General features: G+C 41.1%; 1 pseudogene; it reads right to left on the bottom strand.

The window, feature by feature from the left end:
- Positions 1 to 19,445, bottom strand: part of LOC141796223 (sorting nexin-5 pseudogene) — a 34,581-nt pseudogene extending 15,136 nt beyond the window's left edge.
- Between the last annotated feature and the right edge of the window lie 5,529 nt (positions 19,446 to 24,974).

Raw genomic sequence — 24,974 nt, 5'->3', positions numbered from 1 at the left:
CCCTGTGACTAGAAACCACACTAAGACATTATATGCTCATAGTTTGGAAAGAAATGTACACTTGTCAGCATTATGATTTATTTTGCCTTGGTATGGTAAACAAGATGAGACAGGCAATTCCTTCCTTTCTGAAACAGAGAATTTCAGACTGGATTCCATTCCTCTCCCATTACATTTCATATTTTCTGCAGCCCATTTGAACAATTGTGTTATTATGGCAGTGTAAATAGACCTTTACACTGGGCAAGGCTTCAGGAATGCTGATGATGTGTTAGCTGACACTATGCTGACCACAGAAAGCTACAATATCATTCATTGGAAGATTGGTGGCCCCTGTGATAGGTGGGTGGGGTTTATTGCTAGCCAATCAAAAGCATCGCCTGTCGTAGAGTGACTTGTTAAATGTTATCAGTGAATCGAACAGAATAACTAGTTTGGATCTGTAAAAGCCACATACCAGCTTCTTTGTGGATGGGAAAGAGAAGAGCAGCAGACACTAGCTTTATCTGTCACTAGACCATGAGGTAATGAACAGAAGCAGAGCAGTGACATTCATGTCCTCACGTCTACTGCGCTAAAATATAACTTTACAAACATTAAGCATAGCATTATGTCAGGAAGGCCAAGAGGTCATGCTAGGCCCACAGAAAATCAGCTGCTCTCCACACCAGCCCCTATCAGCTGATAGCTCAGCTGTTTGTATCTACACGTCCAGTTTCTAAATCCTAAAACACACGTTCTCAACGGTGTACTCAAACCTGCCTGTCTACTCTCCCTTTGCTTTCCTTGAAAAAAACTTAATTACCCCAGCTCCTTTTTGTAGTCTGTCTTTTTTTACCACATTGTCACTGATGCTGAATCTGATCTGTATTCAGAAGATCTTAGCTTTTACTCCCTCTGTCACAACTTCTCATGTATGCACATAAAAATGATGCTTTTACATTTTCTGGCCTACATCATAAATTTGTATATTTATTTAAACGTAAATTTTACCTTCCGTGTCAGCTTGCTAGCAGCTGGAGCTGCTACGTGAGACTACGACAAGCTGTAAGTGTGAGTGACAGGGCGAGAAGCACCGCAGCTGTAGCTGTAGCTGCTTATTGGTGAAAAGAGAGAGAATCTTTAAACTCAACGCGCGTTGTTTTTTAGAAAGGTAAACTCGCTGTGGATCGATAAAGCCACAGGATCAGTCCAGAACATCTGAGAAGATGCTCCGGTGGAGGGTTATACTTCAAAATCGCTGACTGGCTCGTTTCACTGTCAATCAAAAAGGGATTCGGCCTCAGGCAGATCATCCAATCATCATGCAGAAGCCCAGCGTCCAGGCCAACCCACTGCCTCATAGACCCCCAGAGACGCTGAGCGTCCGGTGGGCGGGACAAAGCCCAGCGTTTATCCAATGACTGTCCCGTTTCCACAGTGGAACAACCCACTCTACGCTTCCCCACTGAAGTCAGAAGACGCCCAGCGTCCGACTGTGTTAAATCGCTGAGACGCTGCGGGGATGAATGAGAAGGAGGTCGAGCCAGTTACCTGTAATAAGTAGCTGATTCTGAACAAAGGATGAAGGAATTGTAGCACATATTTTGCAAATGAAATGTACACACAGCAGTACATATCACCACATTTTTGGGGAACATTTTAGGGGAAAGCTGAGCTTCCCTTGCTGTCTGAGAGCAATCACCACTGCTTTGTAAGGCACTCATTAAAATACCTGAAATTGAACATTTCAGCCCTGGAGAATTATTGTAGGACATGAAAAGACTTTTTACTCCCGTGATTTTTTTTTTTTTTTTTATTTTTCAAGTGTGTGCAGAAGTAACCAACAATAGTTCCTTGCTCTGTAAGGGGTTAAAAAAGGGAGTAATTCTACAGTTACAGGAGTGTAAGTTAGTGCAGGTTTTTGAATGGGTGTGTATGTGTCTTGTAATGCTTCTACGGGCAGCCTCAAGTGGTCAGTTGGGGAACTGCAGTTTTTAACACAATGGTTTTCTTTCTTTAAAATTAAAGGCTGCCTCTTAGTTTCCCCCCATGAAGATCATTCACTGTTCTCAAATCTGTCACTCGTGTCAGCCAAAAACTTGAAATTAAAATGCCCTCCCCTGTACAATGCAACAATGTTTAACACTGTTACAACCAGGGATGGGTACCTTTCACATTTGAAATGATACTGTACCGAAGCCCAGTACCTGGCTGTCGACATTGGTACTCAATGGTACCAATTTTTGGTACTTTTGTGTGTGTTTATATGCCAATAAATAGACATTTGTTTGATCTTAAAGTTTTTCAATTTAACATATTTCTCAGTATATAAACTTGCAATTCTGTTTATGTCCAGCATAGAAAATCCCTTACTCTTCGACTCCCTCACAGCCACAATGTTGTATTTATGGACCGAAACATAGTGCAGTTTGATTTTTCATGAATCTGTACTAGAGACAGAATTCTGTTGGTACCTATAAAAGTACCTCATTTAGTACCCATACCCCTAGTTGCAAATAAGTAAAGAAATTGATATATTATCTTCCACCAAGTTGCACATCGCTGAAATGATTTTTTTTCATTACTGATTAGATTCATCTTGTCTTCTGAGAATCTTAACCCTTCTAGTGTTCTTTTTAAAGACAAAAAAGGTATTTTTTGCCTTGACATGTTTCGACGAGCAACCTGCCGTCTTCTTCAGAAGCTGTCATCCAGACAGCTGTGTGGTGTCTTTTTGTCAGCTGTTTCCGGTAGTAGCTGGCGGGACAGATTGATCACGTGGTCTGTCCCGCCAACTACGCCCCCCGTTGCCTGACGGCCTCTGGAGAAGTGTGTCCCAGGTGTGCGAGAGCTGGAAGGCTCCTTCATCCCTGTTGATGGTGTCCTTTCCCCGTTCTCTGATTTCTATTGATTCTTTTATCCATCTTTTGTATTTGTTGTTTTCTGACCCAATTATTGTAGATTTGCCCCAGTCCATTATGTGTTATGAATTTTTTTCATGTCTTTCAAACATCTGTTCCCTTTAAACATCTATATTTAACATTTGATCTCTTTTCGAGTATACAAGTCATACTGCTAACCGTTGCAGAAAGTTGGCATGGTTTAGATATTGTCAATAAACCTTTAAATGACCAGAAATTCTATGAACATGTGTACCAACCAAGGCTATGGACCACATTTCTTCACTCTATAAATTTTGCTTACACAGCTGACTTAAACCACAACGAGCAAGGCCAAGTGAATGAAGTTAACCTGGATCATGGACGGCGTTTAGATTAACCCTCTTCTCCTCCCAGCGCCTGTCTCACTGCTCTGGCCTTGGCTGCCCTCTCCAAGCTTGCATTAACCTGTACAGAGGAGCCCCACAGAGCCAAGCTGAAGGATTCAAATTTTAACAGCACCAAGGAGGCTGCAGAATTCTCGCTATCTTCCATTTATCATGTGTTGTGTTTTTGTCTTGTCAGAGACAGAGATTTCTGTGTAGATGGAAGTTTCGGATTTCTGTGAAAGTACTAATATGATTTCATAGTTTCATTTTTTCCCCCTTTCTTTCCACTGTATCCATTCGGCTGTAAACCTATAGTTGAAATCAGGGGGGTGTAAGTATAGAGGCTTTAGCGCTGAGCTCTTATGGTGTACCTGAAGGACAACCACAGTGTAAATCTTCTCCCCCGAGGAAGGAGATTCAGGATGTGGCTTTAAAAGAAAAGCAGAACTGTGTGTGAGTGTGTTAAAGCAAGAAGTGTATGAGGGAGAGAGCTTTGCACTCAGCACGCATCCATGCATATGTGCTGGTGTGAGAGTGTGTCTGTGTGGTCCTTTTAGTGAGGTGGAAAATTATTTTTAAGTTTTAGTTAAATATTTGCTTTTCCTTCAAGTTGCCAATGGCATTTTTAGAATTAGGGCTGAACTTCACACTGGAGAGACTGGCTTGAAGGGGAATAGAGACACTGGATTTTAATGTGGGATATTGTGAATGAGAAACATGATAAACAAGGAGAGGAGACGCTGAGACTTATTTACAACATGAGAGGAGAATATGTTCGCAAGCAATTTAAGTCATGTTTATTTTCATCCGGAGGGTGTTTGAACCTTGCCCCATCTAGGATTTACATTGTGAAAATACACAGACACAACTGCAGACATCACAAATGAGTAACTTGGGATTCATGACACGCTGGCAAAACCCAAACAAAAACCCTGGTCTGTTTAGCCAACCTGACCGGTACTTTGTGTTGTGGGTAGCTGTGTTTAGCAAAGTTTCACTGTGATACAACAAGTGATTTTGTCTTTCAGACTTTGAACAAGAGCACTCTCAGTATGAGCCCTGTAGAAAATTCAGTCATGATGAGTCGACGTTGCACTGTTACATTTCTTACTAAGCTTCACAGTGCTGTTTTGGTGAAATACCAAAAGCCATTGGAAAACGAAATTCACTCAAGTCTTTCACGTTTATAAAATCTTGATCTGTTATGATAGTATAATATATCTAATTACATACAGGGGTTCTCAGATTAAATCTATTCTTCATGAAGAGCTAAGGTAAATTTAAACAACCTGTAATTGGTGCTCTCTTTTTACACAGTTTTCACAGTTATTTTAAAAAAAATTGTTTCTAAATAGTAGGAACTGATAAATTGAAAAGATATATTTTATGTCTGACTAGTTGCAGCCAACATCGATTTTTAATGCGAGACATTAATAGTTCTTGCGTTTGCCCACAAACAACATTAATCTGCTTAATTTGCCTCTCTACAGCATCTTCTCCACACATACATGCAAACACACACATGCACTCATTCTACCTGAGTTCCAAATGCGTTTCCATTATGAAGAGGTGATCAAGGTGTTGATGGGTTTATTAAAGATGTAAAGTACTTCCGTTATCTAGAATTGAGAGTGCAGAATAACATGCAGCAAAGCATACAGAGAGCATAGAGTTATATGTGTGAGTAGAGGCCATAGACTGTAAAAAAAATGGACGTCTGCTTGCTCGGCTCGAGGTGAGGTTGCCACAAAAACTGCTCCCCCTGGTGGCTGGCTGCAGTATAGGTTAAAAAATCCGGCTTTCCAGCAATTCCAGATGGGCTGTGGTCAGACTTTAAAAAATTAATACTCCCCGTAGAAATGTTTCTCATGTCCGATTGATTTGAAGATATAATTTGGCTGTCTTGTATTCAAGTCCTCTTTTTTCTGAAAAGTTTTGTTTTCGAGGTTAAAAACGAGGCTTTACGTAGCGTTTAATGATGACTGACAGCTGCTGTTCCCTGTGTATTTTTTTCGGGGTTTGTAAAATATGTCAGGAGGTAGAGTCAAGAAGTAATTATACTCTTGAAAGAAAAATATATATATTGTTTTTGTCACCCAGCTCCACTCAGATTCTCCCAGAATCCCTCATCGTCTCTACTGCACAGACTCTGGCTGCTCAACCGCTACAATGGCTATGCCTGTGACGGGGGTATTTTGGCTTCAAAACCGCACAATGATAAATGGCGGAGCCACACTGTCCACTCTGTATACAGTCTATGGTAGAGGCACAGAGAGAACACACAAATTGAAGCGACAGTTTTGAGCCAATATTGGCTGGCTATACAGTAAACAATCTGAGTCTGTCATTTCAAAATGTATTGATGACGTCACTCTGCACATTGTGTACACTTACAATGGTAGCTGAGCATTCTGTAAGACCTGAGGGGTTTTGCTTCTTCACTGGTACTGAAATCTAAACTGTGATATTAACAGGTGTTGTCACTGTGGTGATGAGCCAGGCAGATGTTAATCAGAATGCTGTAGGCCATACCGCCATAGAGTTGGGAAATGTTCCAAACAGCAAAATGAGTCATCTGTGGGTTTCTTACAGATCTGAAAAATGAATATTTATTTTTTCCCTCAAATTTCTGTGGTTGCTCAGTGATACTCAGTTTGTAATAGGATATGTGTTTTCACTACTTGAAGCCAAATTTTCAAAAGCTAAAGTGAAAATGGTTGGATCAATCCTGGTAATTAATGATACCTACAGATACTCCACAAACCACACACAAGTTCGTTTTTACCAATTTTACTGATTTATATAGCCCTTATACTCAAAAAGAAGCAAAAATGTATTAAATGACTTGGTAAATGCAGCAAACCACAGGGGCATGAAACTTATGATTACAGCTGTGTCACAGGGCAACCCCCCAAAACCAGCCACAGCATGAATTCCTGCATGCGCCTCAACTGAAACAGAACCAACAATAAAATTAGCATTGATCATTGGAGCACCAGTTTATAACATCTGGATAAAATGGCATACATGGATCAAGACAAGAACATTACTATTTGTTAAGAGTGTAAAGAAAATACTATATGATGGAAGAACTTGTCAAACCATTAAAAGGAAAGGTTTTTTCAAAACTGAAGCCCTAATCATTTTCAAACTGAATGCTCAAAGTGGAGTGTTTTGTGTTTTGTTATCATTTTATTACCACATACTTAAAATTTCTTGGGGATCACAATTCCAGTGGAAATCTGTGAATCAGTCAAAACCAGAAAACCTACAATTTTCCGGCATTTAACACAAAGCTTTTCTATGTAAGAAGGTGATAAAAAGGTAATTTTCCATGCTGGATATGAACACAGCAATGCAAGGTTATATATTAAGAATAGATATGTTAAATTGAACATTTTTTTAGACTTTATTATTAAACAAATTGATATTTTCTATCACATAAACACAGAAAAGTACTGAAAACTGTTACTGTAGAGTACCGGTACCGATTGCCAGGTATTGGTACTGTATCGTTTCAAATGTGAAAGGTACCCATCCCTATATGTGTGTGTGTGTGTGTATGTATATATATATATATATATATATATATATATATATATATATATATATATATATATATATATATATATATATATATATATAAACTAACATTTTAATGTTTCCTGCAACATTCCAAACCCACATATTCAATAGGTTCTAAATATATTTGAACAGCTACCCATCAAAAAAGATTTTTGTTTTATTCATGTTCTTTGCAGAATTTTATTTTTTTTTACACCACATTCACAAAGTTAAAAGAGTGCCTCTGTATACCAAAACTGAACTAAGACTACGTTTTGGCTTTCATCAACTACTGAGTTGTTTGTTAATTTTGTAGTTATCAAATTTATTTTGTAGTTATAAGAAGTTATAAAAAGGAATAAAAAGTTATAAAAAGGAATTGAAATCAGGATCTTGTGTGATTTGGCGTTCTGCCCTTCACCCTTCTCCCCCCTACCTCTTTATCCTACTTTTATGCCACCCCTAGCTTTACCTTGCCCCACCCAAAAGCCTAGACAAAATGTAGGGTTTTTTTTGGCAATTTAAAGCGGTAGGGGGCTGGTGAATTTTCTCAACATCTTGAAAGAATCAGCAAGCTTTTGCTGACCCCTCCTTCCCTTTTTTTATTTGTTACAATGTGGTATCTTAAAATTTGATGGAGTTAAAAACCTTCAGCAAACAAGAAAGATCATGGTGAACAGGCCACAGAGAAAAGATATCTACTATTGGAAACAACCTACTCAGCAGTGTAGCTTTGTAGGCGACAGAGAATAATGTGCAATTTGTCTCAAATGTTCCCCTAGTTTGGCCAACTCCAAAAAATAAAGCTGTCCTCAAAAGGCATCAATGGACTGCCTGGTGTAGGCCTAGTCAGCTTACAGCTGTGACGCATGTCTGATGGCAAGGGTTCATAAAAACTGTTTGATGTTGTTATCCAGTTTGCTCAGTGTCCAAAACCTGCCCCACAGAGCAGCATGCAAATATGTATTTGTCAGTTGATTTAAACAGAACAGTGGCGCCAGTGTGCCTTGATACAAACAAACAGGGTTGATTGAGTCAGACAGGATTGTAGATTTATGATGGGTCACTTGATTATGACACTGGAGCTTGTGCCTGAAAAAAGAAACTACAAATTTGTCTTTTTAGACTCATCTGAGCACACCCATGTAGAATGTTTCTCCAGTGTCTACCCCGCATTTTATTCAGAAGTGTTGACTAATCTCCTAAACACAATTTGTTTGCTTAGAAATCGCTTTAATCTAAATTTAGAAATACCAGAAAACTTTGGAAAAATAACTCAGGACTTCATCTTCACTCTTAATTAAGTTGTTAGCACAAGTACAAGCTTGACTTGTTCAGTCGATAACTACAAAATGAGCAAACAATTCAGTAGTTGATGAAAGCCAAAACTTAGTTTTAGTTCAGTTTTGGTATACAGAGGCACCCTTTTTAACTTTGTGAATGTGGTGTAAAAAAAAATATGCAAAGAACATGAATAAAACAAAAGTCTTTTTAATGGGCAGCTGTTCAAATATATTTAGAACCTGTTGAATATGTGGGTTTGGAATGTAGTGGGAAACATTAATGTAAACCAACAACTCTTTAGTTTTTTACACACACACACACACACACACACACACACACACACACACACACGTATGTATATATATATATATATATATATATATATATATATATATATATATATATATATATATATATATATATATATATATATATATATATATATATAAGTTGACTATTCTATTCTATTCTGTTCTATTTTAGTCTAGTCTAGTCTAGTCTAGTCTTGTCCAATCTATTCTTATTCAAAGATCATGACTGGTTAGCCTGTTGTTTTTTGGCAGTGAAAAAGGTTTTACTATATATTTGGTTATGTACAAGACAGAGGCCTGTAAGGCAAAGATGGAGATAGAAAAGCCATAAAAAAAAACTTTGAAAGCAGTTGCTTAATTTGGGCTTTTTTGTGAGCATTTCCTTGCCTTTTCACTAGCTGTTCAGTTAAAATTTACATCTCTGATTGAATTATCGGGAAATTGTCTCTTTGGGCCATCCCAATCCACGAAGCCGGTGATCTTGGTTTCCTCTTAAATATTTTCTTGCTAACTCCGCAGGGTTGATTTTTTCAGATTTCACAAGCTCCACCTCTTATTTCCAAATAAATTCCAAAACATTTCCTCCTTATACATGTCATGCACTTCACCACAGGCGTCAAACTTAAAAGATAGCTGTCACTGAGAGCAAGTGACTACTGCCTGCAGGCCTTGAATACCTCATGTTTAAGAAAACAACTGAGAACCCTTTGGCAAAATGCTCTCCAGCTACCCTTCAGCTGCTGAAGCCTCGTACCTTTACTTCCCTGTGAAATCCCCACCTGCAAGGAGAGGTACCAACATCTCTTCTGCCTGCCTCATGCCAAAGACTCCCTGGCTCCTCATTCCAGTGAATCTTTCAGCACTGACTCTCTTATCCTCATCTATACTCGGCCAGAAAAGCACCTGAGGGTCTGCACTCCTCTGCAGGTATTTCTGCTGAAAGCTATAATAAATCATTTGCCTTTTGTGTCTCGGCTTTCTGCCTATTTCGTTAATGTGTTTTCTCTCCTCCTCCTTGGTTTCAGAGTTGAAAGAGGCTTACTTAAAATAGGTGCAGGAGTGTGCTAAGACAGGTTCAGTGCTGGCAAGTGAGTCTCTTCTTGTCATCACTCCAATGCCCCATTTCCCTTAGCTGAATAGCACAGGAAGCACAGTGCTGGAGAAACAATGTGACAAGTAACAGGTAGAGGAGATGAGGAGGGAAGAAAAGGCTTTTCTCAAAATGTAGTGATTTGGAATTTGATTCATAGTCCTGGGCTGACTTTTGTTGTTGTCCACAAGTGTTTTGACCATAGCTCTATATCTGATGCCAGTGCCTTTGGTTGTGGTAAAGTGACCCCGCAGGGAAGAAAGCATGGTGTTTATTCAAGGGGGAGAATTTCATATTTGGACTAAATTGACTCTGTATAGAGAACGTCTCAGCAGGCCATGTAAATATCACAAAAGGTTTAATGAAACCATGAGGGATGACAGTTTCCAAAGAACATATTATCAATGGAGAGGTCACAGCGGGAAAGCAGCCCGCCATCCATCTGCATTGCTTTTGGTGGCCAGAAAGTCATGAGCAATGGTTGGAATTTTCTGGTCAGAGCTTCTCGTTTGAGCCCAAGCCTTCCTGACAACCCCTTCCTCTCTCTGTCATCCCACCATACACACTGACACACACACACACACACACACACACACACACACACACACACACACACACACACACGCACACACATGCACACATACACACAGTGAGACATACACACAAAAAACAGTCTGCCACCCAGCTCAGTGGCTTGGAGCTCTTGCAAAGTTCCTAAACCAGCCTCTTGCATTCGGGGTCGGTGGGAGCGGACTTCCTGAAAACAATGGAATGGACTTATCTGCGGATTTGCTAGTGGATTTAATAAAGGCCCATGTTCTAAGCCACAGTTTTTCTGACCTCTTGTTAAAAACGTCTCGTCCATCCCCCCAAATCCTTGTTCCTTTTGTGAATGGGGAGCATGGATTAGCAAAGGTGCTGTCTCTCTAATTAAACTCCATTTGCTGGGTCATCCCCCTTTGCTTATATCTTGTTTCTTTTCCACTTTCACCTAGACAACCAATGCATTCTCCATTTCTTACGGTGTTATTGCACAGCTTGAATGAAAAGAATCATGCTGGTGATGTCCAATAGAAGCAAGGCATAGCAATGTCAGGGTCACAAGTCAAAGGTCAATCCACAGCGGTTAGGCGAAGGTTAATAAGGTGTTTTGTCACTTGAAGAAATGTCTAATCTCCCTGAGACTCAAAAGACTACATCTTTCCTTTTAACAAGTAGCCAGTGACCTCTTTCTCATCCCCCTACGACCTTTTCTTTCAAGTCCATTCCCTTTTGTATTCCACCCTTTGTAGTCCATTTCAGCCAGGGAAACTTTCAAAAGCCATGGCTTTCACCAGGAATAATTTACAGCAACATTTCCTAAATCCGTCCTTTCTATCTCATCATCTATCATGGAAAGCTGTCCTTTGCTGGCCTGAATGAATGGTTACTGAGCTGATTCCTGTGAAACAGTTAAAATTCCTTCTCTTGCCCTCACTCAATGAGCTGTTTTGAAGAATGGAGCTCAGTCAAGCACAGAGGCAACTTTGCTGACAGGAGCCCACTTGATGAGGGTATTATTTTAATGGAAAAGAGTGGCCTATTCATTACTTGCATGCGGCTATCATTGAGACACAAAGCATAGATAATGACAGGAACACAAAGCTGGCAGGATGCCAAGGTCTACTAGAAATGCAGTCCACTTGCCAATCTACTGTGCAACACTATAAACAGACAGCTGGACACAATAAAGTAAGTAAAAAAAAAGCTTGCTTTGAGATCTTTACTGTACTAAAAAAACATATTTTTGTTTCTACTGTCAATCATTAGATATGTCATTTAAAGTGCCACATGATGGAGCAATCTGGCTGAAATCTAGTACAACTTCTTTTGCAGTGATAATCTGCTGGCTGGTTTTACAATCTTTTCCAGAAATAGATGCTTCCATCCTGAGGAGAGGCTGGAGCTGAAACTGCAGAATGCATTTGGCATTCTTACGCCCATGTTTCCTGTTTACCATATTATTTTCTCATGTGGTGCTTACTTCCTTATGGGTGGGCGGGGGTATCTTATGATGCATTTCTGTTAGAGCTAGGGATATGTGCACCTACTCTAAAGCATTGTCTATAAAAATCAATGTTGAAAATGTAAAGTATAGTCTATTTTCTCTTTTGAGTTGCATTCCACAACTTATCAGTGCAGCATATGGTCGTGTGATATATGCTAGTGAAATATGCTTAGCTACTCGGAAGAGGAAACCCACAACATTAGGTCAAGGCAATGTGGTGTGTTACGCCACTGATGGTTGAGGATGTGACATATTGAGGACAAACAGGCTTTTCCACAAACAAAAATACAGGGAATTCCCACATGCGTGTTTTCCACTTGTTTGTGGAAGAACCACACTGTTATTGTTTTCCTTTCAATTTGAATTACGGTGGTGTGAAAGGACTTTTTTGCTCTCCCTACAATCACGCCTGAACATTGCACTTTGCTGAAGAAAGTAGTTCGCTGAGTGACTTATGAGTGACTGTCATACTGGTTTGCAATGGTCTTTAGGGTGTTGTCCGCTGTCCTGCTGGGTTCTGGTTGCTTTTCTGGTTGTCATCTCCCTAATTTGTGAAGTAGAGTGAAGTGTCACTTGACCGTCAGTGGACCTCAGTGTGTGATGTCATCAGCAGCTTCAACTGGGGATTCCCTACAAGCCTTATCCACCGCTTAACTTCCACAATTTTTGCCATTTCCAAACATCCTCCACCGATCGTCCATCATCTTCAAAAACCCATTCAGAGCAGAGACATCACGTTGAAACTCTGAAAAAGAATCCTATTATAAATCATACACTTTGTGCAAACAATGGGATATTGTGTGAAACTTGCTCTCAAAAACATATGCTGTCATATCTATTGGGTTCATGCTGGCATCAAAAAAATCATCATTGTTTCAAGGATTTTTCTTTTGTATCACATGTCCCAAAGATCACAGAGTACAGGCAAAACCAAATCCTGCTTGGCACAAATGGATGGTAGTCTTGTTTCTCACAAGTCCAAATAGAAATGAGCAAAGGGTCCCAAGACAGTGGGCTGGGCCATATTGAGCTATAACTCATTTTCTGTGACATTGTCAGGTTTTAAACGGCTATTAGTACGTGTTTTATCCAGTGACAAAATGTTAATGATTAACTGTATCGCCACAGATTCAAACACAATACAATGTGGTTTTCCTTCTGAATGCTCTGTTTCATTTGGCAAAAAAGCCTTCAATAACCTTCATTTTTCCCTGTTTTGGAGTACTTTTTGAAACCATTGAAAGAACATTGGATATTACAAATCTGCCTGAATGTCAATCAGTTTCGTCTTAAGCCAGTAAACACTTTAAACATCCCCCAAAGTGTAAGGGAAAATGTACTATGTGGAGTCCTTGACACTCATTGGTGATGACTGATCATCTCTGACGTTCTCTCTGCGGTCAGTTGTTCTAACAGTGGGTTACAGCTCCTCAGCTTTAACCGTGGTTCCCAGCTTTCTCTGCGCGTCTTGCGGTTTGGTATCACCCAAAGGTGTCTAATGCATTTGGCCGTTGTGCTCGGGTGGCCTGCCCTGTGGTTGCCCTCTGTTTGGGTTTCTGCTTCATGCTCAGATTAGCAGCTATCTCCACTGGGCTCTGGCTTTTCCTGGAAGCTGGCTCATTCATTGAGTATTTGCTTATGTTTCAGTGTGAACTGGCACACTCTTCCGCGTTCCATAGCCGCGGCTCTGAATGGTTCAGCAATGTGCCAGGAGCCATTGTGTACTTCTCAAAATCTCTACCTATTGATTTACAGTTTCAACTATGGATGGTAGAGCCACTTAAGCCTTTATCTGATCTCTTGGTACATAAACAAATTTCTAAATTACACAATCAGGGATAATTACATACTCTACTTGTTACAGTGGTAATTTTGTTTATGAACATAAATGACTTAATTTTCATCAGTGTGTTTTGTTGAACTGGGTTTACTGCTGTTGTCAGAACATAGTGTTCTTAAAATGTTTCTGTTTGTTCTCAGTGGGAGACTGGTATAGTTTACAGGTTTTAATAGCCAATATATCCTGTTGCGTATGATTGCATATGCATCAATTGACAGCAGTAATGAGGAATGCCGCTGCAAGTCAGCAGCATGAGATGTAGAAATATCAGTTGCACCACCAGACTCGAGTTAGTGATACTGCTCGAGAGCTTTCACCACACAACTCAAACATGATCAGTCCCAATGAAGCCATCATATGGCACACAAAGATTTTATCCACACTGCTTGCTCATCTTTGCAAAGTGTTATTCCAAAGCTCAGTGACATCTGTGCTCATGGAGTATATGTTTACAGCATGCTCTGCTTGTAAGGTTTCTCTCTGCAAATGAGTGTATCCGTTTGCCTCCAACTCCAACGAACAAATTAACAAGGGTGATTACAATGCCTCGTGCAAACATTATCTGCTAATCTCTTGTCCTCCTGCTTTCATTTACTCTCTCCCTCTGTGTCTGCATGGTGGGAATACATCATTGTCTCAGCAGCTAGTGTGTTTCAGTCCCTCTTTGAATAAGTGGAACCTCCTGAGATGTGCCAAGTGCTGTTTCCCAGAGGTTTACCAAAGGATGTCGCAGCACCTCTCTTGCTCTCCTTGCTTTCATTGTGCTTATTTGCATTCATGATTAGTCTTGCTCTACTGGAAGTGTGGCCTCATCCCCACGGCATGAGTCCAAGGCCTTTGTTGGGTTCTCTATAATAAATGCAAAGCCTGGCTTTCTTAATTGGTTCGATCATTGTCTTGTTTGCTGTTCTCCGGTTTCATTTATTTAAACTGGAAGGCAAATATGAGGAAGTTTTTTAGCTTCTCCAACCTAAACTTGCTAGACAAGGGACTAGATAGTAGATAGGTCAGGGAATAAGCTCCTCAGAATTCAGTCTGAAATCTTTCGACTGCAGTCAATATCGACTATAGCAGCATATTCTTGAAATATTTGCCAACACCAGTTTTGCTATGGTGTGTTATCACTCCTACTCAGAACACCTTTCAGTCACCTGATAAAAGCAGATTAAGATGTAGACGGTGACAGAAAATAATCAGGGTGAGAAAGAGATACAAAAGAGGATGTGGGTGAAGCAGTTAATAGAGAGGGCAAACACAGAGGCGGTCTAAGCCCCATCACTCTCACGAGAGCGCTCCTGGTTTAGATTTGGAAGCCAGGGCAAAGTGCCAGGGGCTCTTTTCACCGGGGATGAGCCACTAATCTTAGTTTGTGTCCCACTGATGGGGCTTCCTGACCAGTTGAGGATGTTGTCATCATTGGTTAATGTTGAACTTGCTCATGGGAGGTCACTTGAGCTGCTGCCAAGCAACCACTGCAGGAAGGACGGGGAGATGGGGGACTGTCATAGTGCAAACAATGTGTTGGATTATTCAGGAACATTAAAGTTTTATCAAATGTGTTTCATTGTTAGAATTAAATTGTTTATGTTCAACTGTTCCTTAATTCCTTTTTTGTTAATAATGAGGAAATGCACCAGCTTCCCTGAATGATGAAAAGATAAAACCTCTGACCTACCTGTATTTGAAATCTGTAGTCAGAGACAGCATTTATTAAGCTTAGACAAAGATTCGAAACGGGGAACCAGCGAGTCATACTCGTCTCAGAAAAAACACGTCCTAGAAGATGTAGCCACTTGCTGGACATTGCCAGTTATCTTCTTCTATCCAGTCTTCATTTAGGATTTAGAAGAGAAATAAAGAGGTATGGGCAACATTTCAGCTGAGGTTTGTTATTTAAACACCTCTTGTCTGTGTCTACACAAGTGATAGAAATAAAAATGGGTACAGGGCATTGGTGTGAAAATGGTGCATCCCATTGCTGCTTTGTACTGGCTTGCTGGGAATCAGTTTGGGCAGTAAAACTGAAAAAATTCGATATGAACGTGCATATTCAATAAATATTCAAGTCTCAGTTGATGGGTCTATAGAGGACCTTTTTGATGACCTCTATAAAGTTGTGTTTCCACCAAGCAGACCGCATTTTGTGGCGTTTTCACTGATTTATCCCAGGACAGATCCCCAAATAACCGGGACGAGATGTCCCACTTTTTGGGACCCTTTCGTATGGGTGCCAGACTGAACCGATCCACTCTCGGAAGGTGGCGCTACAACACTACAGACCGTTGATTGGTCGAAACAATCATCACTTACCGTGCGACAGCAGCTGCATTTCTCCTGGCGACACACAGACTTCTCTGAAACAAAGCTTGATTGCACTTTATATCAAACAGCTCCATGAAAATCACAGAGAGGACGAAATGCTGCATTTCTTCATCTGTGCTCTTTGTTAACTATGTTGAGTTTTTCTTCTTCTTTGGATTTATTCACGGGTAAACTGTGTCGTGCTGCTACGTGGTCACACTATTGTTTAACAGCTGTGGCTTTCGGCAGCCAGCTTACACGGCTCCTACCACGAGAGGGCACAGTTTTGCTGTGGAAACGCAAATGGGATCAGGTTTAACTGTACTTGGTGGAAACGCGGCTTAAAATGTACCGAAAAGGTACCTTTGATCTACTTAGACCGGCCTATGAAAGCTGACAAAGGTTTTCTTTTAAGATCTTTTTTTTTTCAATTCAATAATTCAATCTGAGAGCAATATGCAAAAGAACTTTATTCTGAGGCGCAGATGGCCCGGTGGTCTAGGTTACGCCCCAAGATGCTCACCCTTGAGTAGGTGGCTGGGATTTAAATCCAGCCTGTGGCCTGTTTCCCATACGTCACTCCCCACTATCGCCCCTTTTATCCACTTTCCTTCTATCCTAACAAAGGCATGAAGAATCCATAATAATAACTGAAAACTTTTATACTCTGTCCTGTACCACACTTCACTTTACCTTTTGTTTTAAACCAGCTTGCAGTTAACCTTTAAAGTCTCCTTGCTGGTGGTAGTTTGACTGTATTTGAGGTAAACATCATCCTACTCAAAAGCCACTGTTTGACATTTGTTGCACAAATCTTTGGGGACATGTCTTCAGTTATGGTCAAATGAAAACAAATGAGTTAACCTTTGAAAGCTGGCCTTTTCCTTTGACACCCTGGGTGCTACACTCCTCTACAGGATATTATGGAAACTGTTTATTTGAACAGACTTAGAGAGCCGGGTGGCAGGGGTTTGCCACATCAGTTCCATACAGATAGTCTGTTAAGTTCTTGATGAAAAGTATAATAAACTGTCCTCCAAGCACTTTTCTGAGCTTGTAAAAACTTTCGACTCCCTCATTCATTGTCTGTGTGGCGCATCCTACAAATCTGGCACCTGTGTATGTAAAAACAAACAGTAGCATGGTATTTTCAACACTGTTTGACCTACGTCTGCCCCAGGGGAAGAGTGACTACAGTAGAAGGGCTATATTTATACTCTCCTGTTCTCACTGAGAGGTTTTTTTTTTTTTTTAAGAGTACCAGCTCTTACACCACAGGAAAGGTGTCATGGTTAAGCAAGGTGTGGGCACAGCACATTCCTGGCATGGCATGCCAACCCGCTGGTTAAAGCCACCCTGCTACCGGCCCTCATGCGGCTACAGAATAGAGGCTGTTGGGATGGCAAATGAGGAGCTTCAGGGATGGATTCACGTCGAGGTAAACAGAAAGTGTGACTCACTGCTTGTCCAGACGAATGCCACCCGAGACCACAGACAGATAAGTCTGCCACACTGTCTGTTAGCCACAGATGATGTAACAGGGATCAGGTCCCCCTCCCCACAGCACCGCTTACACCACCACCATCCTCCTCCCCTCTCATCTCCTCTGCTGTGTTTGTCATCCCACTCTATGCTGACAGCTTGGTAAAGGCTGAGTCGCCAGAGAACTCTCTCCTCCCTCTCTTCCGCTCCCTTTGGTCACCTCCCAGACTTAACCAGCTGATTCCTGCTGGCCACTATGATGCTAAAAAAGTCTTGTTATGTGATTGCCATATGCGCAGCCAGACATGAGCTGTGTTCAATAAATTCTTCCTTTCAGCATCCCAGACACCCTGCTTCAAGATGCAGATGTGAACTCAGCCTGATGTTTGCCACGCCCCATTTTTTCCATGTGTTTAGGGAACAGCTAAGAGGGCTGCAAAGGAGCCCAGGGGTGCGGCTTTGGTGTGGTTCAGTAGCACCTACGTGCTTAGCATTCATCAGTCAGGTATAGGAAGGAATTTGTTCACTGGAGTCTCGGCTCATTTCCTCAGGTATCACACCACCACCACCACCATCATGCCTACTAGTATAAACAGCAGAAAGAGAAAACATGCTGCTATAATTCCAATGGGAGGAAGTATTGGGTAAAAACCTCTTTCTGTGGTTGTGGTGGTCCTGCTGACTTCATGGAGGACTTCATGGGATGATCACTGGAGGAAGAGGGCGGCTTGGTCATCCTATGGCACCTCATTATTGTGGGTGTGTATTGATAGAAAATGCTCAGAGGAATGTCCATATCCCACTCACCGTCACCTAGCAGTTTTTTGATTTTTCACCAGGGATTTTACTGCTTGACTTTGTAAATGATCGGGCTTAACAAAGTTATGTTAACTAGTATAAACGTTTGATATACGCCACAGTAAGCAAACAGACCAATATGTGTGATAAACAAAATCTGTCACTGCACTTCAAAAAATCTTATGAACATTTTTTTAAAGGCATGAGCCAGCATCAAACACCTGCCACCCAACTGTCACCTATTCAGTTTGATGCTGCTGGGCTAAACCTGGCCTGTAATAAATGAACTGTGAATTCAATACACAAAAAACCCTCAAAGGTTTGGATGTTTTGCTGTTAACCCCAAGTGCAAAACCAACATTACCAAAGAGTGTGTTCTAGTAATTAATTACTTTAATATTGGAAAGAATCACTTTGACATTGACAAGCCTCGTCTGTGATCCCTTGGTTAAGGTGGCTGTCAGAGTTTATCACTGGCGTTGCCCGGCACAGCCAAATGAAGAGCCACAGCAGCTACTGTCTGGGATGCAGCCATTCACGGACTTTATGTGAATGGAGTCCACTGTGTCATCAAACTACTACTTACTGGTTTAATAAGTTTAGTAAGTAAGTAACAAGTACAAATGTCTCTTGTTTTTAGTACTTAAACTTTGCTTAGAGCAAAGCAAAAAAATAAAAATAAAAAATAAAACATGACTTTTGATACTGCTAAAAATGCTTAGTGCAGTTAAATTTATGTTGAATTTCTGCAGGCAGTGCTGCTGGTGCTCCTCCGTCTGGGGGATGTCTCTACTCTTCAGTCAAGCTTTGTCCAAAGTTTTGTTGAAGTTCTCGTAATCAGCTAATGCCTGGGCTCGCCGGTACAGGAGGTCCTTGGTGGCCTGGATGTCCCTCATGTAATATCTCAGAAGCTCTGTGAGTTTCAGCTCCTGGTCAGATGCTACTCTCCCCTCCACTTTCCTGAGCTTCTCAAACAGGTCGGCCAACTTCTCCAGGTGCTTCTTGTTGCGGTGCTGTCGTCAGCAGAGAGGCTGTTCAGGGTGGCAGAGACGTGAATGTAATCATCAGCAATGTTTTTATGTGAGCGGGTCATTTTCTCTGCTTTGGCGGTTGAATCTTTTATCTTGCTGTAATAGTCGAGTAGGAACATCTTCTCCTGCTCAAAAAAATTCATCCACTTCCTTTATTCCTGAGATAAGAACCTTATCAGCTGTCTTCACCATGTTTTTAAAGAATACGCCAAACATTTCCTTGGCGTTCTTTCTCCTCACACTCAGATCCTGGTTATACTCTAAGAAAATCTTGAAGTTTCTGTCTTTGCTTAAAACAGGGTGCGAGGACAGTATCTGCCGGAAGACTAGGTGCACTTGGACCGTTTTCTTGAACACAGCCAGGTTCAGTTCAGTACGGTTTGGCACGGTTTGGTACGGATAAGCCTGATCCCGTTTGTATTTCCACAGCAAACCGTGCCCCCTCATGGTAAGCGGCCTGTAAGCCTGACGCCAAAAGTCGCATCTGTTAAATAATAGCATGGCGTCATAGCAGCATGACCCAGTGTACCCAGCTTATAGATGCAACGAAGAGGAAATGCCACACAGTAAACGAGGAGCAGCGATGGAGGAAATACAGCAGCTTTTTGTCTTTTGTGATTGGCATGTGTCTCTTAGATAGCTTTAATGTCCTGTTTTGATGAAAACATAACTGGACAGCGCTAAAGGCTGTTTCCCTGAAATACACCTGTATTAATAATAATATTGTGACTCAAGGGGTGGGGAGGTATAGTGCTCTTTTTTCCCTGGTTCATCACACACACACAAACCTAAAAGCTCACATATGTCTTCACATTTCTGTGCACGGAGTCACGCCAACAGTTCAGCGCTGCTGTGAAAGTGTATGATAGGGGTGCTGGAAGGAGTCACAGACGGTTTTATGTGGGCTACCAACATCAGCAGGGCCGGCAGAGCTGCTGAGAGGGGTCCTGGAATTTACACGCACAATTATCACTCTCTTCTCTCTGGCTTTTAGAGGCTCCCTCTGCACACGCACATGTGTGTCTGTGTCTGTGTGTGTGTGTAAAGTAAGTCAATAGAGGCATGTGTGCTAAGCTTTGTGTGGTTTTGGGAACAATGTCACATTCAAGTGTGTTAGCATCACTCACCTCTCTCCCTTAATTTTTATTTTGGTTCGAGCCTCCCTTCTGTTTGTTTTGACAATTTAGCGTGGGAAACACAAACCTCTCTGTTTGAGTTTTTCATACCTACATGGATCTTCATGTATTTAAGGGCATCACTGACAGGCTCTGTCTTGTGTTGCTTTTAATACATCTATTGTGATAAACTTGATGCAGGCAGCTTGAGAGGTAATCTCTTTGGTTTCTCGCACCAACACTAGGTGTCAGTAGTGTGTCTAGCCTCTCCTTGTGCAGGAAACACTTTCCATTCTCACATTTTGACTGACTTTGAAATTCCCTAACTAAATGTCTCATTAAATGACAGAGACAGGATTATAGTTATAGATACTAACTTTAGAGGCTTTATTTTTTGGAAAGCTTGTAAGGGAAAAATAGGGTAATGATGTGGTATCACTGCTGTTCAGGCCACAATGAGGAATTATCATACAACAAAAGACTAGCAATAAAGGTTATATTTATGCTTGGTTATAAAGCGTCTGAAGTTCCATGTTTGGATTAATTCATGTATTAAGCTGGACTTTTCTGTCTCAAGTTTTATGAAACACCCTATAAAAACAAACACATCTTTCAAATAAAATTACTCTCTTAAAACTTATTTATAGATATATAGAACTGGTTCTCATTGTTTTCATGGTCCATAAAAATAACCACATATCATGTCCTATTTGTACTGTACCGCTCTAAGTGGTAAATCATCAGCCACAAAGAGAAGTAACTGACCTCCTGGTTTTTAAAAGGTCGTGTAACACACCATCTTGCACCCTGACCTCTCCAAGGGCCCCTCAGTGAAGACATGGTGGTGCTGATAAGGATGAAGAACACACTCCTTCACATCTTCATTGCACAGAGAGACGGATCTGCAGAATGTCAGCAACATGCTGGTGACCCCTGGAGCAACAGCACCCTTTTTCAACAAGAGAGAATACATCTGACCTTTCACCTCTGACTGCCTTCACTTCCTCTTTAGTCTCTTCTACCTCCAGCACATTTGTAGACACCCTTCTCCTTCTTCTCAGTCCTCTTAACTTTATTATAATCTTTAGTTTGGAAACACTGCATAGTTGTTTTAGGCTCAGTGACTGGCGGTAGCTCAGTTTATGGTGATTATGCAGATTAGTTCATTCTGGATGACATGCTGTTGTTACTGGAACAAGGGAGCCCATTGGTGTTTCCCAGTTTTGCAAACCAAACCAGCCTCAAGAAACCACAGCCAATTTGCAGTAATCCAATGTAGCACTTTCCCCCGTAAATGAAAGAGGTGCTGAGCTGGTGTATTATTGCTGTTGGTGGAGGTTTGTTGTGCATGAAACCTTATTGACTTGGCCAGCCATACTTGTAAAGGAGCACACCAAAAGCTGCATGTGCGTACTTCAGCCAAGTTTACCCAATCCTTTTCTTGATTTTTCCCCTTCAGATGTCAAGGTAGATCATTCCTGGTGCTTTGGTGCCTGGAGCATACCACTTTCATCGTATGAGATGGCAGTTAACTGTTAGAGTTTCCCAACTACACCACTAGTCCAGTTCTCAAAGGTTCCACAGCCTCTGTTTGCCTGGATCGGCTTAATGGATCTCTTTCTACCGATACTGATCCAGCTTTCAGGGACAATGATACACCGATAACCGATACCACTGATCGGTGTAGGTGCATCCCTACCACATACTGTTAGGGCTAAAAATCAATCCCATGAACAATAAAACAAGAACTAGAGCCTCTTTACATGGGGTGCCTGCTCTACCAACTCAACCAAACTAGCACCAGTAATCGTGACTGTTCTTGTGTTTTTACTACATATGAGCGTATCTAGAATACTAATGCAGACAGTGTCATGGGAAATAAAATTGAGCTCCTTTGTTTAGACCACTCGAGCTTCAACAAAGTAACTTTTTGATTCAGTTTCAATTTGAGTTCATATGTTAACCCAAAATAACTTGTGCTTAAGTGAGATATAGCCTCTCTGGTCATTTGCTACCATCCAGCAGAAAAACCTGTGAAGAGGAGAAATTAGCCCTAATCTTTTTTTATATTCATTTATCTTTTTTAAGTAATTTAATTACCCTTAAAGGATAAGACAGCTGAAGAGAGACAAGAGATGTGGGGAGAAGCGACATAGGAAGACATGGCAAATGGCAGTAGACGGGACTGAAACAAGCAACTGCTAGGAGAAGAAGTATTACCTCTGTCAGGGGGTCATACTTAGACGCCTAGGCCACCACATGTTTTACTTTATCAGTAAATCAACCCTGTAAAACAGGAAACTACTGACATTTCTGACAGTCTAGGATATCTTTCTTGCTTTTTTTGATGGCTGGATCGTTGGATCATATGTACTTCATTTGTGATAAGTATGTTACGTATTCTTTACAATTTAAATTACCTACTGAATAAAAATGTAGAACATTTACATGTTAAGAAAACTACCTGCAGCCACTAAAGTCTAAAAAGCTGGTTTGAATATTGAGTCCTAGCTCTAACAAGGTGATACCTATCGTAGTTTGGGACTTTAGGGTTCCCAATAAGATTTTGAAGGGTGACGTGCCATCCCTGGTGAACCCTCTAGCTGCACCCCTGCTGTAGGGTGCAGTCGCATTATCCATCCATACTGATGTACTTGGGCAGCCCCCTGCACCACTAGTACAGCCTGTGGTCACACTACGCAAATATTTCGGCCCACGCATGGCCCATCTACGTCATCATGAAGCGTATTTTTAGACAAAGCATGGTCTCATCAGAGTCAGCACAATAGAGGACACAGAGAACATTGACACAACTTCAGTGACTTTTTTGGCTTACGTTATGTCTTTTTGGTCCGACACAGCCCTCTAACACCTCTGTTAACTGCTGAAAGGCGCAGTTGCAGCAGTAATAAATCACTTGTGAACATTATAAAGCAAGAAAAAACATTTTCTGCCACTTTGTCACTGTCTTTTGTATCGTGGAAATTAAATGTTCAGTTGAATATAACCTCTAGTAAACAACTACATATTTTGAGCTTGAGGGGAAAAAAGTAACTTTGTCACTACCCCTGAGGTCAAGTGATTTCCCCAGCATCCCATGGTGATTCAGCAAGGTGTATGTTGTCACCTGTGAAGAAAGAAAAAACAGACAAGGACTTGAACCTACATACCTGGTGTTTGACTTTGAAACACTTGCGGTAATGGCTAATTTCTTATTGAAAAAATCACAAGTATGTGTGCCAAGTTTATAAAAGAACATGGGATCCATGAGGAGTTGGGTGCCCATATGGAGCTACATGCTTTGCGCGTCATAGAGGAAATTGTTAGATTATGCCTTAGGCCTGGCCAGTAGTAATTACCCAAGAAGTGGCCTATAATCTGTGGTTGTTCTGTTATGTGTGTGAGTATTACTGTGATTGTGAGGAAGCTGGGATGGCATTGTTGCTCATATTTTTGCAGTGTTCTGTAAAGTAAGTTTGTGGCAAAACACATCTGCATCAGGTGTTCTGAACACTTCATCTTTAGAATTGAAATGATATCAAGGTTTAATGTTTGTTAAGATTGATAATAAGGATCTACCATCTACTACTGCTAATTGCATGATAAAGCTGTAAGCTGCTGACTATTTGAGTATATATAATATCTTTAAGTTTAATCTTTGCAGAAATGACCTACATTCTGACTACCATGCATCACCTGATGGAAAGAAACTGCACAGACTAGTAGTAACAAACTTTTACAAAGAGAAATTAGTCTGTTCTGCAGTAGCTGCTGGGCACTGAAAGCCCTTTAGAAAGCCTCACCTTTGATCTCAGAAGATAACTGGCACAGTTTAATTAATCATCAGTTTTTCTTGGCTCTTTCCTTGTCTGGCTTTCGTCACCTTTCCCTTGGCACCAGTTTCCGCATCAGGATTAAAGTTTCACTGAAATCATTACGGAATAAAAAGTTATAAATTACCAGCCAATCATAATCTCTGTCATTAAGGCTTGATAAAAGGCCTCAGTTTGGTGGGGAGCACCTGCTCTACCTGCCATCAGCTCCTTGTGCTGTGTGCAGCTGCTACTTTGGCTGGCATGTTGTTGGTTCAGTTCCAGACCCTGAAGCCCTTTACCATCAACACTCACTCAAAGCTATCACATTAAGGTTGGTGACAAATGACCCCTAAGGTCATGGCTCATCATGAAACCGCATGACAACACCTCACAGTAGTTCCTGACAGCTCAGAACATCTCGTTCCAGTCAGGTCTTTGAAGCATGCCAGCCTCCGTAACCACAAAAAGAAGCTGAGTGTTAGTTGCATCAACTGATGTTGCAATTAGGGATTTCCCGGACAGACAGGTAAGGACATTAAGAAGGAAAAGTGTCTAAATCATAGGAGACAATGAATGAATACTCTTTTAAAGTCTGACATGTCTAAATTAAGTTGCAAACAAAAACATCCCTCACCCCAAACATATTTTGACTGCAAATACTTGAGATATGTGCAGCCAGTGGAGATGCATGGAGTCTTTAAAGCATTTATAACATTTAAAACTGCGTTTATAACACTTTGACGTCTCATGCATTTAAACTTTTAGAAGTAATATGTCGGAACAAGGGCTGGTAGGTGTGTGTGTGTGTGTGTGTGTGTGTGTGTGTGTGTGTGTGTGTGTGTGTGTGTGTGTGTGTGTGTGTGTGTGTGTGTGTGTGTGTGTGTTTGTGTAAAAGGTTGTCTGTCTGTCTGTGTCAGCCCTGTGATTGGCTGGCAACCCCACCTCTCGCCCAATGACAGCTGGGATAAGCTCCAGCCACCGGCGACCCTGAACAGGATAAGCGAAAAGTTCAGAAAATGAATGAAAGAATGTCGGAACAATAGAAA

The sequence above is a fragment of the Halichoeres trimaculatus genome, unplaced genomic scaffold (genome assembly GCF_033239565.1).
Source record: "Halichoeres trimaculatus isolate MK-OKI-2021-1 unplaced genomic scaffold, fHalTri1.1 fHalTri1_scaffold_10, whole genome shotgun sequence".
NCBI lineage: Eukaryota > Metazoa > Chordata > Actinopteri > Labriformes > Labridae > Halichoeres > Halichoeres trimaculatus.
The sequence above is the reverse complement of the archived record's forward strand: the minus strand, read 5'-3'. Positions and strand labels throughout refer to the sequence as shown.